Raw genomic sequence first — 13,340 nt, forward strand, 5'->3', positions numbered from 1 at the left:
AACCCTGTCTCAGAAAGAAAGAACAAACAAAAGAGAGAAAGAAGAAATGAGGAGGAAAGGAAGGAAGGAAAAAGAAAAGGGAAAAAGAGAAGAAAAAGGAAGGAAGGAAGGAAGGAAGGAAGGAAGGAATTTCGAGGCATGCCTGCACTTCCCAGCACTCAGAAAGCAGAGGCAGGCAGATGTCTCTAAGTTTGAGTCCAGCTTTGTCTACATAATTAAGTAACAGGATAGCTAGGGCTACATAGATGCAGCTTTTAAAACATTGTATCAGTTTGTCAGTAGGATGCCTAAAGATGCAGACACATATAGATAGTAAGAAATTTACAATAATGAAACACATGAGTCTAGTCATTATCTGCAGCTATCCTTCCTTGGTTTTTGTAACTCATAATAGTTTAGCACAAATGCAATATATAGAACTTGCATATTGTATTTTGGATCTCTGGGTATTTTCACTGTATGTGTCCTCTAACCCACAACTCTCCACCAGTTTTCTCTAGATATGAATATTTAAATTTTATAAAGATCCCATATATAAGATCATGCAATAATAATTTACTGTGTCTGGCTTGTTTCACTTAGCATACTATCCCTAAATGGAAAGATCTGGTTCTTTTTACCAGGCTAATTATTATTCTGATGTGCATTTCCCCTCTTTCTCCTGACAGCTTATTTTCATATCTTGGCTACTGTGGATCATGCAGCAATGAACAAGGGAAAGCTGATAGCTTTAGGAAGTTATTTATTAATTTTCTTTGGGTATATGTCAGAGGAGATGTTTCTGGGTCATGAGGTAACTTTTAGTATCTTTCAAATCCTTTGTACTATTTTCCATATTGTTGTAACAGTTTGAATTTACTCCTTCTTAAAAGAGGGAAAGGGCTGGGCAGTGGTGGCACACGCCTTTGATCCCAGCACTTGGGAGGCAGAGGCAGGTGGATTTCTGAGTTGGAGGCCAGCCTGGTCTACAGAGTGAGTTCCAGGACAGCCTACGGCTACACAGAGAAACCCTGTCTCGAAAAACCAAAATAAATAAATAAATAAATAAATAAATAAAATAAAAAGAGGGGAAAAAAAAGAAGAAAAAAATAAAAATAAAAATAAATAAAAAGAGGGTAAGGACAGATGACAGGGTTGGAAGAGAAAAAAATTAACAAGAGCCCACTTTGGTGGAACTGTAATCCTAGTATTTGGGAAGTGTAAGTAGGGTCAGCTACACAATTTGGTGGAGGTTTGAGGCCAACCTGGGCTATGTAAGGTCACTAAAAGTTACAAAAATAGAAGATCAGGCATCACAGGGCTGCATTCATGGTGGCAGCTACCCACTAGAACTGAAGCTTCACCCTCAGGCATCTGCATGCCTGCTGAAGTATCTGAGCTTGCAACCGATTAATGACAGCAGTGGAAGAACCGCCGAAGTTTCACAAGAATAGAGGGTCAGATCTAAAAGAAGAGGCCCACAGACGCTTCGCCTGATTTACCGGAATTAGCAAGCTTCGGCTGTCTTCAAACATCACAAAATTTCTACCATGCCACAGACTGGGCTTCAGGCACCTTTCCTTATACTAGGAAAACAAAAAAACAAAACAAAGCCTTACTACCCCGGAAGCCAGGTAGTTTGCCATAATCACCTGACCCGTCAGCTGCATTCTGATTGGGCTTTGGTAGTAAGTGCTCGGGTGATACCTCCCCCAGCAGCTCTAGGGGCGTGGCCAGAAGCCACAGGCCACGGTATTGGTTAGATCCTTCAGGGCTTACCCAACCAGAATCATCCTTCTTGCGGCGCGGAGCGTGCGGCGCGGGACGCAGGAGGGCCGCGTCGGCGCGCGGAGTTTGGATGGTGGTTCCGCCCGGCGCGACGTAAGCCTGAGTGAGGTGAGTTCGGCGCGCGCTGGGTTGCGGTGGCTCCGCCGACTAACAGAGCCCGAGGCCTTGGCCATTTCACCAGTCATCCGCCCCAGGTCCTCCGAGCCTCGCTTGTGGCGAGAAGCCCAGACCGGAGTAGAGACCCGGTGACCCTGAAAAGGCCATGTCAGGCGGCCGAGGCTCGAGTCTCACTGTCCACACATTCCTTAAGGCCTTGATTATTGTCTGTCAAACGCGAGAAATTAGCTCATCTGCTTCCCGTAGTTTGTGTGGTGCTGCAACGACCCCTCGTAGCAATGCATGCTTTCGAGACGCTAGAAGAGGTGGAGGTGCCCTGTTTTTAGTTGGAGAAGTCGGAGCTCAGACCTCGTTTGTCGAAAGGGCACGCGGGCTTGGATGCCAGATGAGGTTTGAATAGGACCTGCCCAGCTCTGAAGCCTATCTCACTGCCCCAGGCTTCCTCCCTGTCCCTCTTAACTGACATAGGTTACCGGGTGACTGAGATGAACCTGCCATCTCCCGGTGTCGCCTTTAAACACACAGCTCCTCTACCTCAGCAAGGGGCAGGGGTGAGAAAGACTGATTGAGAGATGACAAGATGGAGGAGGAGGAGAGCGGCAGACGCATGGGGAGCAATACATTTAATTGAGCTTGGAAGGATCTTGTCTCAGCCATCCAGTGCTGAGTTGACCTCACACCGACTTGAGTCAACATTTTGTTAGCCTGACTGCTAATCTGTTTGGATGTCACTTTAAATTTGCTTGGATGAAATGGGATTTTTAGGTTCCCAAGATAGGGATTTAGTACCAGTTTGTTTGTTTTGGATCTTGTAGTCCAGGCTGGCCTCAAACTTGTAGAGCTGAGGGTGACTTTGGACTCCATGATCTTTTCAGCCTCAACCTCTCAAGTGCTCGAGTTACAGACCCATGTCACCATCCCTGTTATTTAAAATGTATATATTGTGAAATATGTACTTCTGGAAAAGAGACTCACACAGATTTCTCTGTGTAGCCCTACACTGTAGACCAGGTTGGCCTCGAACCCAGATTCCACTTCCTTTTCCTCCTGAGTGCTGGAATTAAAGGCAATGGCTGCCACTGCTGGACAGAATGTAGCATCTTAAACTTGGTTGAGGGACACGCTCCATTTTCTATATTTTTACCTTTTGTCAGGAATGGGATAGGAGTATGTTCTTATCCATGTTTGTGCGTGCGTGTGTGTGTGTGTGTGTGAATGTGCAAGAAGACCAGAGGTACCTTCTGCCGTTGTCTTCCATCTTAGTGTTTGGGGCAGTCTCACTGAACCTGGAACTTAGTGATTAAACTAGCAAGCCTCCCAGGGCTGGCATTAGGGATGCACATTAGCACTCCTGACTTTCTAAGTGAGATCTGAAATTAGGTCCCTATGTTCATACTACAAGCACTTTACTGACTGAGCCATCTTCCCAGGCCTTTTCTGTCTTACCAGGTTCAAAGTAATTGAAAAATTATCTGTATAATCTAGTGCCTAAAAGTCTCTGAGTATCTTGCTTTCCTGTAGAATAAGAGCAGTTGCCACTAGAAATTTTGGTGGTTCACACCTATGACCCCAATTGGCACTTTGAATGAGACAGGAGAATGGAAAGTTAAGAGCAGCCTTATAAAGACTATCCCAAAAGCAAGCTACCTCCCAGAGCAAGCCTATAATACATACACATAGAAGGTGGAGACAGAAGGATCAGAAGTTGAAAGTTTTCCTCAGGTGCATAGTGAATTTGAGACCAGTCTAGACTATATGAGAGACCCTGTCTCCAAAACTCAAAACAAACATTAAAATGCTCATTACATTTATAATGTCTTTCTGTCACTCTGGCTATTATTATTATTTTTGTTATTATTACTAATATTATTTTGGGGGTGGTTTTGAGTCAGGGTTTCTCTGTGTAGCTCCGGCTGTCCTGGAATTTACTCAGTATACCAGGCTGGCCTTGAACTCAGAGATTTGCCTGCCTCTGCTTCCCGAGTGCTGAGATTAAAGGTGTGCACCACTACTCCTGACTCATAACAAAACTTTAACAGTATTTTTTATTTGTGTGTGAGCTTGATGGGATCAGAGGACAACTTGCAGTTCTCTGCCATCGTCCATCGCGTGGGGCCAGGGGATTCGACTCAGGTTCTCAGGCTTGGCCAGCACTCTCACTGCCTAAGCCAACCAAATGGTCCTGTTTTTGTTTTTTTCACAAGTTCTTAACACATTTTAGTTATAAAATAAGCTATATAGATTTTTCTTAGGTAATTGTTTACAATGTACTCATACTTGAGTGGTTCACATTTTTTAGTTTAGTATTCTGTGTAGCATACAAGCATTCTAACTGTGAACTATACCATCAGCTCTTGTTTTTTTTTTTTTTTTTAAAGATTTATTTATTTATTATATTTAAGTACACTGTAGCTGTCCTCAGACACTCCAGAAGAGGGCGCCAGATCTCGTTACAGATGGTTGTGAGCCACCATGTGGTTGCTGGGATTTGAACTCTGGACCTCTGGAAGAGCAGTCGGGTGCTCTTACCCACTGAGCCATCTCACCAGCCCCAGCTCTTGTTTTTTGAGACAAGATTTTATTATATAGCTCAGGCTGGCTGTGACCTGGCTATCCCTGCTTCAGCCTCCTGAGTGCTGGGATTATAGTTTTATGTTACCACACCAGCTCTTTGTATGTTTTGTTGATTTTCTTTTTCTTTTTTCTTTTTTGCTTTTTGTGGTCCTGGGATTTGAACCTACAGTCTGGTGCATGCCAGGCGAGTGTTTTACCACTACTGAGTTACAACCTAGTGGTTGATAATGTTTCTAAGATTCATTTGGGCTAGAGAGATGGTTCAGTTGTAAAGTACTCTACTTCACAGGCATGAAGACCAAAGTTTCAGAACCCAAAAGAAAAGCCAGGTCAGTGGCACAAACCTGTAATCTCATTAGAGAGGAGCCTGGAGCCTGCTGGCCAGCCGGTCTAGCCAAATTGGTAAACTCCAGGTTCAATGAGAGGAATCCTAATGTTGACTTCTGGCCTCAGTAACTCAAATGTATGCACATGCATGTTCTCTCTCTCTCTCTCTCTCTCTCTCCCCCTCTCTCTCAGATATGCCTTAAAAATTACACTATTCACAAATAGTTATATAAATGACAAATTTTAACTGCATCTCATAGTTTATTGCATTTATTCATCATATTTCATGCATGTTTTACCTGCGTGTGTGTATGTGCACCACATTCATGCGTGGTGCCCACAGAGGTCAGAAAAGGGTATTGAATCACCCGAGACTGGAGTTCTAAATGGTTGTGAACCACCTTGTTGGGGCTGGGACTCAAACCTAGGTCCTCTGCCAAGGTCAATAAGTTCTCTTTACCTCTGAACCATCTCTCTACTCCCCTTTATGTAATTTTCTAAACAATGTATTTTACACTTATGGGTAATTTGTTAGCATGTATGTCTGTGTACCTAGAGTGCGCCTTGTGTCTTTGGGGGTCAGAACAGGGCGCCAGATTCCCTGGACCTAGTGTTACAAATGGTAGTGAGCTGTAATGTTGGTGCTGGGGATCAAACCTGTGTCCACTGGAAGAATAGAAAGTGCTCTTAGCCACCGTGTTATCTCTTTAGCTTTGATTTTCATACCTTAAAAATAAATTCTATAATAAATTAAAATATTGTGTTATGTGACCATACCTAAGCACTCCTGATATCTTTCTTCTCTCTGAATGGACTGGTGGTCTATTTGCTTTGAGACAGGATCTCACTGCATAGCCCAGGCTGGTCTTGATCTCTGCATGCTCTCCAAGTTCTCTGGTGAATACTATAGTCTAGGGGGAGTGCTGCACTGCAGATCTCAGACATTCTCATCCTCCACCCAGAAAGCTAATCAGATCGGATCTGCTCATTTCCTTACATATGGCAGCTGTACCGCACTGTGACTGGGCTTATGTAGTACTGTCCTTCAGTAAGTGGCTATTTTACTTAGCAGAATGTCTTCAGGGTTCGCCTGTGTTGCTTGCTGTAGGACTGCTGTCCTTTTAAAGGCTAATGTGCCGCTTTGTGTATGTACCACTGTACAGTACAGGAGCTCTCATTTCTTGCCTCCCCACGCCCATATCACACTTCATTTCTGCCTTACTATTAGGTCAGGCTGCCCTCATATTCTCAGTGATCCTACTGCCTCAGCTTCTGGAGTACTGGGATTACAGGCATGCACCACCATGCCTGGCCCCACATCTTCCTTTCCTCTGCTTCAGACTCTAACCACAAACAGGGAACTCCGATGTTCCTCGCAACTATCAAACCCGGCTGCAAACCAGACTTGCATGATAGGGTTTTCTTTTGTTTTGATTTTTGAGTAGTTCAGTAATTTGCTAAGGTAACTCATAGACCTCAAGGAAAACCAGACATCTGCTTTCTAGGTTCTAGTTTGTTTTTAAAAGGGTACATTTCAGGAAAGTGGGAGAACTAACAGTGCAAGGGATGTGGGAAGAGGTGGAGCCTCCATACCCCAACACGGGAATTCTTCAAGCCTGTCCTTTTCAGGGTTTGTGCAGGCTTCATTGCTTACGTGTGGTTTAGTAGATCATTGTCACTGGTGACTAAGTCACTCTTCACCAGTCTCTCTCCTTGGTAGCAAGAGTGTACTGATGTACAAGTGGTTGAAGTCAAGAGTATACATACTTTATTTTACTGTAGAATGCTAATGTTAAGTGGCTACTCTTCCATCACTGTACTGATCTCTTGCTGCTTCACATCCTTGCTAATTTATATACACATATGTGTATATTATATATATACATATTTTTAAAATTTTTTTGGAGGTGGGGGTCTCATGTAGCCAGAGGCAGCCTTGACTCACTCTTGCAAAAACAGGAGGTATGGGCATGCACCACTGTGCCCAACTCCTTCATTGTTGTTTGCATTTCACTGTGAGGGTGCAACGGTCAAGGGGGAAAAAACAAACAAACAGAGAAAATTACCCCCATCTCTTTGTTTTTTGATAGAAGGTCTTACTCTATAGCCCAGGCTGGCTTTTCACTCATTATGTGCCAGCAATCTTCCTGCCTTAGCCTCCTAAGTGCTGGGGTTACAGGAACGTGCCACTATGCCCAGCTTGGAAGGTGCCATTGTTAATTTTGTTTAAGAAATCTCTTGAAGGTTTTAAAGTTATTTTTGTAATTATATCCTAGAGACTTTATTATTTGTCTTTCATACTTAGGTCTTTGTTTTTTTTCTTTGATTTAGATGAGTTTTACAAATTTTAAAATTTTAATTAGTGTGTGTGTGTACTCGCACATGTACTGCAAATAAGGTATTCTATGTCCTAGGCTTTCCTCAAATTTGCCAGATAGTCAAGAATAACTGAACTTTTTATCTTCCTGCCTTACTTTCCAAGTCCTGAGGTTGTAGGTGTGCACTCCATTCAATAGTGGTTGAACACAGGACTTTGTGCATGCTGGGCAAGCATTCTACCAGCAGAGCTACACCCCCAGTGTCGGTATAAATACCTTCTGCCTGAGGAAGCTTCAGGTCTAACACCAGGAATCAAAATAACTGTTCTCACCTAGTGTTCAACATTATAGATCATGGATGGGTTTATGCTTGTTTGAGCCAGAGTTTTATTGTGTAGCTAATGTTTTTATGTCTTTCTGTATCTTGCAGAGCAAATCTCACCTACTATTGTTTTTCACGACTATGTTGGCTGTTTTTGCTATTTTATATCTATTATAATTTTACATCCAGGGTGTTGATACAAGTGCTTGTCATTCCTCAAGCCTGACAGCCTGAGTTTGGGTTCCCAGACCCACAAAACCAGATGCAGTGGTGCAAGTGTCCCACTTCCCAGTGCAATCCTGAGAAGTGGGAGGTGGAAACAGGAGAGTCTCTAGAAGCTTGTAAGCCAACTAGCCAACACTGTGGTGGAGAAAACCTGTCTCAAGCAAGGTGGAAAGGCCAGGTGCCAGTGACTGGGGATTGTCCTCTACCCCCTACACATCCCACATTGATGCAGCCCAGTGTGCCCACAGATCCACTATTAAGTTCTCCCAGAAAAAGAAAACAGAATTTTGATTGGAATTTTATTGTCATAGATCAGTTTGGGATCTTGGCGTCTTGAGATTATTTCTTCCCTATCACAAATGTGGCTCATTTGTCCATTATTTAATTTTGTAAAAATTACTTAATTAGTTTCTTGAGTATATGTGGCCATAGTTTGGCCAGATATTTTTGGAGGGTACTTAAATGTTGATACCACTAAAATCAGTTTTTTTGTTCTTTATTTTCTAGTTGTCCATCAGTGACACATAAAAAGGATGTTTTGTGCTGATGTCTTTTCTAGCAGTCCTTCATAAAACTGCTGTACCAAATTACTACAACTTGGTTGCTTAAATGACAGCTTTGTCTTACAGTTCAGTACTTCAGAAGTCTGGATGGGCTTACCTGGAATAAGGACTAAGGGCTTTTTAGAGCTGTGTTTGTTTGTACCAGCTCTAGGGAAAACATGCTCATTGCCCTTGTCAGCTGCTTACAGATGACCATATCCCTGGCTTGAGATTTCTTTCATTATCAAAGCCAACAATCTTGGGTGGAATCCTTAAGGTGTTAACTCTCTGGTCTGCCACCAGATTTTTCTCTCCCACTTAAAAAGACACTTGTGGTTACATTGGCCCCACTTGCACAGACCAGGAAAGTCTTTCTGTAGTTTTGTTTTGTTTTGCTTTTTCTTCTCACCTTAAATTTTCACCCTAAAGACCCTATTTAAAAAGCATTTTAATACTTCAGATATGTTTGGCAAACTTCTTTGTTTGTTTTTTCGAGACAGGTTTCTCTGTGTAACCCTGGCTGACTGGCAAACTTCTTAAAATAAGATTTCAAAATTAAGTCTTGAGTTTGGAAATGATTTTGGGGCCAGATGTGGTCGGGCACACCTTTAGTCCTACTTCCTGGGACTCAGGGGCAGGAAAGTGTCAGTGAGTTTGCCATCAGCCTGGTTGACAAGAAGAGTTCTAGACCAGCCTGGCTATGTAGTGAGACCCCACAGCTTCCGACACCGATCACTCCAGTTCCCCGGGGCTCTGATGTCCTCTTCTGACCTCCATGGGCATCCTTCACGTGGTGCACACATGTGCATGTGAGCAAACACTCATACACATAAAACAAGCAAATTTTTTTTTTAAGAAACAAGTTAAAACAACAAAAAGAAACTTGTGAGTTTATAAAACCACTAACCAAAACCAGAACAAAAATTCACTAACATAAATGTTGTTTTAGTCATTCTGGGTTTTTTTTTGTTGTTGTTGTTGTTTGTTTTTATTTCTGTTTTGTTTTTGTTTTTGAGACAAGAGTTTCTCTGTGTAACCCTGGCTGTGCTAGAACTCACTCTGTAGAGCAGGCTGGTCTCAAACTCAGATTCACCTGCCTCCACTCCTGAGTACTGAGGTTAAAGGTGAGTTGCTACCAGCCAGTGGTTCTTCTGTTTTAGGATGATCCACCAGCAGTAGTTCTCCATTACCACAGGGCCAGACAGTCACAGCTTGAAAAGATTAAGGTGGAGACCTCTGTGGGTAAGTAGAGTATGGGGCATTATTCTGGGTTAAGCGTTTTCACAGTTTAACCTGAAGATTGTTTTAGGTGCTGCACACACAACCATACAATTTGCAGATGCCGATGGCTTTGCTTCTCTCTCCCCGGGTAACTTCCATTTGTCTGCTTCTCCATTTGGCTCAAGTTGTAATGCATGTCCTCTGAAAGCGGAGCGTGGGAGTGGGGCCGCAACTGGTGTACTGAGAACAAACCTTTCTAAGCGCACTGTAGACCTGTTTGTTTTAATGTACATCCCTTCTGTCAGGACAGGGATTTCCTTCCATTCATTGTTTTTTGACCATTCATTGTGGATGGGTTTTTATATGTTTATTCTGTGGATCTTGAGGAAGTGACCATAGTGTTTGTTGGTTTGGTTTGGTTTGCTATAATCTAGTGTGGTGAGTTATCTTAGTTGATTGTCTGATGGTGAACTAGCCTTGCAGTCCTAAAACAGCAGATCTGATTTTATATGTAGCTAAACTTCCTTCACACCTACACCTATGAATGAGAATTAGCCTGTGTGTTTACGGTTGCACTGGCTTGCAGTGTTCACTGTTGGGATGAAGGTGTTGAGCAGGAGAAGCTGATCTGTACTTTGGGGTTGTCTGTATGAAACTGGAGTGCTTTATTGTTACAAATGCTCAGAACACTCTTTGTTCTTCTTCCCTCTCTTCTTTCTTTCCCTTTTTTTTTTTTTTTTTAATTTTTTTTAAAGACAGGGTCTTATGCGATGATTCAGACTGCCTAGAACTCACTGTAGCCAAAGTGGACCTTAAACTGAGCAGCAGCCCTCATTCAGATGCCAAGGCATTGGCCACAGTGCCCAGCACTTTTAGTTTTTTTTTTTTTTTTTTTTTGAGACAGGGTTTCTCTGTATAGTCCTGGCTGTCCTGGAGCTCACTTTGTAGACCAGGCTGGCCTTGAACTCAGAAATCCGCCTGCCTCTTTTAGTTTTTGTGAGACAAGATCTCATACACCCAGGTTGACCCTGAATTCTTTATATAGCTGAGGCTTGCCTTGAGTTCCTGCTCTACCTGCCTCAGTCCCCCACCAACTCTAGTTATTTAATATTTTATTGAAGACTTAAGACAGTGAAATCAGGTAAGAGAAATTATTCACAAGGCTTGGAAAATAGAAAAAGTACTACTGCCCTCACCTTCAGATGATATGGAATTTGTCTAGAACACATAAAATAATCTAAATAACTAAAACGAAAAATAAATTAGCCCAGCCCAATGGTACATGCCTATAATCTGAGCACTCAGAAGTGACTGCCTGAGAATTAGATTCAAGGTCATCTGTAGTGACAATTTTGGAGTTTTGGTTTCTTTAAAAAACACAGAAATATAAGAATATGTTTTTGGTTTTGTCCCAGATGTAGGAAGGTGGGGCTGCTTCAGATTGTCCACATCAGCTGAGCCTGATTTGCCTTACACTGTCGGGCCAGCTGCAAATAGTTTCTGTGGTTGTGTGATGGTTGGAATTCTGGAGACATTTGGAGGGTATATAAATGTTAGGGCCCTGAGAGGTGGGATGGGTTGTTGGTTGTTAGTTACAGTTTATTAAGTGGTCATCTACAAAGAAGAAACAATAAGAAGAAATTAGATATAAGGAGAGTGAAGCTCAAACTTGCCTCAAGTAACTTGATGCCCCAATCAGCAGGAAGTAGTCTAATGATAAAGTTGTCCCCCTTCCTGACCTCTGACTTTGTTCAGGGATCTCTTCCTGTCCTCTCTATCTTTTTTTCTCTTATCTAGTATTAGGGGGTTGAAAGGGTGGGAAAAAGAAGAACCCACAAAGTAGCAAACACCGGGCTGCAGTCATTCTTAGCTACATGGTGAGTTGGAGGCCAATCTGGACTGCCTGAGACTGTCTCCACAGCAGCACATGCAGAGGAAGAGTTTAGTAAGACAACAGTATACATTTATCACACAAACCAGGTGTTTAACAAATAAGACTATATAAGGAAGGGGATAGTCTCATAGTAAAAACAAAAGGGTTAAAATGTTTAGAAATTTTAAAACATAAATGAAGAAATCTTTAAAACTCGGGGCTAAATGTTACTAAAGTTGCAAGGTACCTTTCCCAGGATAGAGTAACCTAACACCCAGAGAGCATAGGGTTTACAGAACTTAACACACACTCAGTATAGTTTCAGTAAAGATAGCTGCAAGATGTTCTTTCTGTGCTAGAAACGATGATTCTAAAGTTCACGTAGAACAAACAAAAAACAAACCCATGAAACCGGGTCTGGTGTCATACATCTGTCGTTCCAGCACCTGAATCTATAACTGGTAGAAGGAAGGAAGTAATAGATCACATCAGAGACCAATGAAATATAGGAAATAAGCAGTTAAGAAATAGACAAGACCAAGAGTCATTTCTTTGAAAAGATGTGGAGGTCAGAGGACAACTTGAAGTTCAAGGCTGCTGCCTCTTATTGATGGAGTATGCAGCCTGTATGTGCTGTCCTAAGGGACCATGGAGACAGTGTGGCTATAAATGCATCTGATCTAATTCTGTCACTGACATAGGCTTCAGACATGTATGCAGACTGGCCTTGGGCACAGTGACCAGGTTTTCATGTCCATTATAACCAAGGTGCAGAATAAGCACATTTGATTAAGAACACATTTGATTGTATGAAGTTCAAACTTCCTGGCTGCCAAAAGATCCACATCTCACAAGTTTAATACAGATTAATTTGAAGATATGGTAACTGAAATTGCTTATCTTTAGTGACTTTGGGGTCAAAATGTCACCAGTGGTGGTCCCCTGGACAAGTGGTAGACCCTGTACTCCTAAGGGCCTCCACTGTGTTGAGTCCACACCCTATGTCTTAATTAGGGTTTTCCTGCTGTGCACAGACACCATGACCAAAGCAACTCTTATAAGAACAGCATACAGGGTCAGAGGTTCTGTCTGTTATCATCTAGGCAGGAGCATGGCAGAGCCCAGGCAGGCATGGTGTAGGAGGAAACAAGAGTTCAACATCTTGTTCCAAAGGCAAACAGAAAGCTGGCTTCCAGGCAGCTGGGAGGAGGATCTCAAAGCCCACGCCCACAGTGACACTTCCTCCAACAAGGCCACACCTCCTCATAGTGCCGCTTCCTGGGCCATCCATATTCAAACCACCATACCCTACCAAATCATGTTCACTAATAATTCTCACATCCAGTTAAAAAATTAATACTAAAATCATCTTCAAGCTGTACCACAAATCATATATATGTTAAGAGGTCAACATAGAATATATAAAGAACTATAGCTTAGCAAATTAGAAATATCCAGTTTGAGCCGGGCAGTGGTGGTACACACCTTTAATCCCAGCAATTGGGAGGCAGAGACAGGAGGATTTCTGAGTTTGAGGCCAGCCTGCTCTACAGAGTGAGTTCCAGGACGCCAGGGCTACATAGAGAAACCCTGTCTTGAAAAAACAAAAACGAGAGAGAGAGAGAGAGAGAGAGAGAGAGAGAAAGAAAGAAAGAAAGAAAGAAAGGAAGGAAGGAAGAAAGGAAGGAAGAAAGGAAGATAGATCCAGTTTGAAAGGGCAAGGTGGGTTGAGGATTTAACTTAGTGGTTACTCTCTTTGAAAGGCCCGAGGTTTCCTTCTAGTACCAAAACAAAGCATAGTAAAGGATTTGAATAGACATTTTCCCAGAGAGAATACACAGTAGTCAGTAAACACATGAAAAAGTGACCATTTTTGTAAATCATTAGAGAAAAGCAAGTAAAAACCAGGTGAGATAACTTCATATTCATTAGAATGGCTATCATATTACAAGAGGAGGAAGAGGAAGAGAGAGGAAAAGCTAAAAAGTAGCAAGGGTTGCTAAGGATGCTGAAAATTTGGAAGCCTTGTTAATTATTGGTAGCAGAGTAAAACT

The 13,340-nt window shown here is 42.4% G+C and overlaps 1 protein-coding gene across 1 annotated transcript in view; it reads left to right on the forward strand.

Moving 5' to 3' along the window:
* Positions 1 to 1,804: 1,804 nt before the first annotated feature.
* Positions 1,805 to 13,340, forward strand: part of Blm (BLM RecQ like helicase) — an 80,148-nt gene continuing 68,612 nt past the window's right edge. Inside the window, exon 1 of the mRNA XM_021167779.2 lies at positions 1,805 to 1,875. The gene's annotated coding sequence lies outside the window, so the exon portion shown is untranslated. The remainder of the gene's footprint in view (positions 1,876 to 13,340) is intronic.

Source organism: Mus caroli, unplaced genomic scaffold (assembly GCF_978045245.1).
Source record: "Mus caroli unplaced genomic scaffold, Mus_caroli_1 scaffold_8, whole genome shotgun sequence".
NCBI classification, from domain to species: Eukaryota; Metazoa; Chordata; class Mammalia; order Rodentia; family Muridae; genus Mus; species Mus caroli.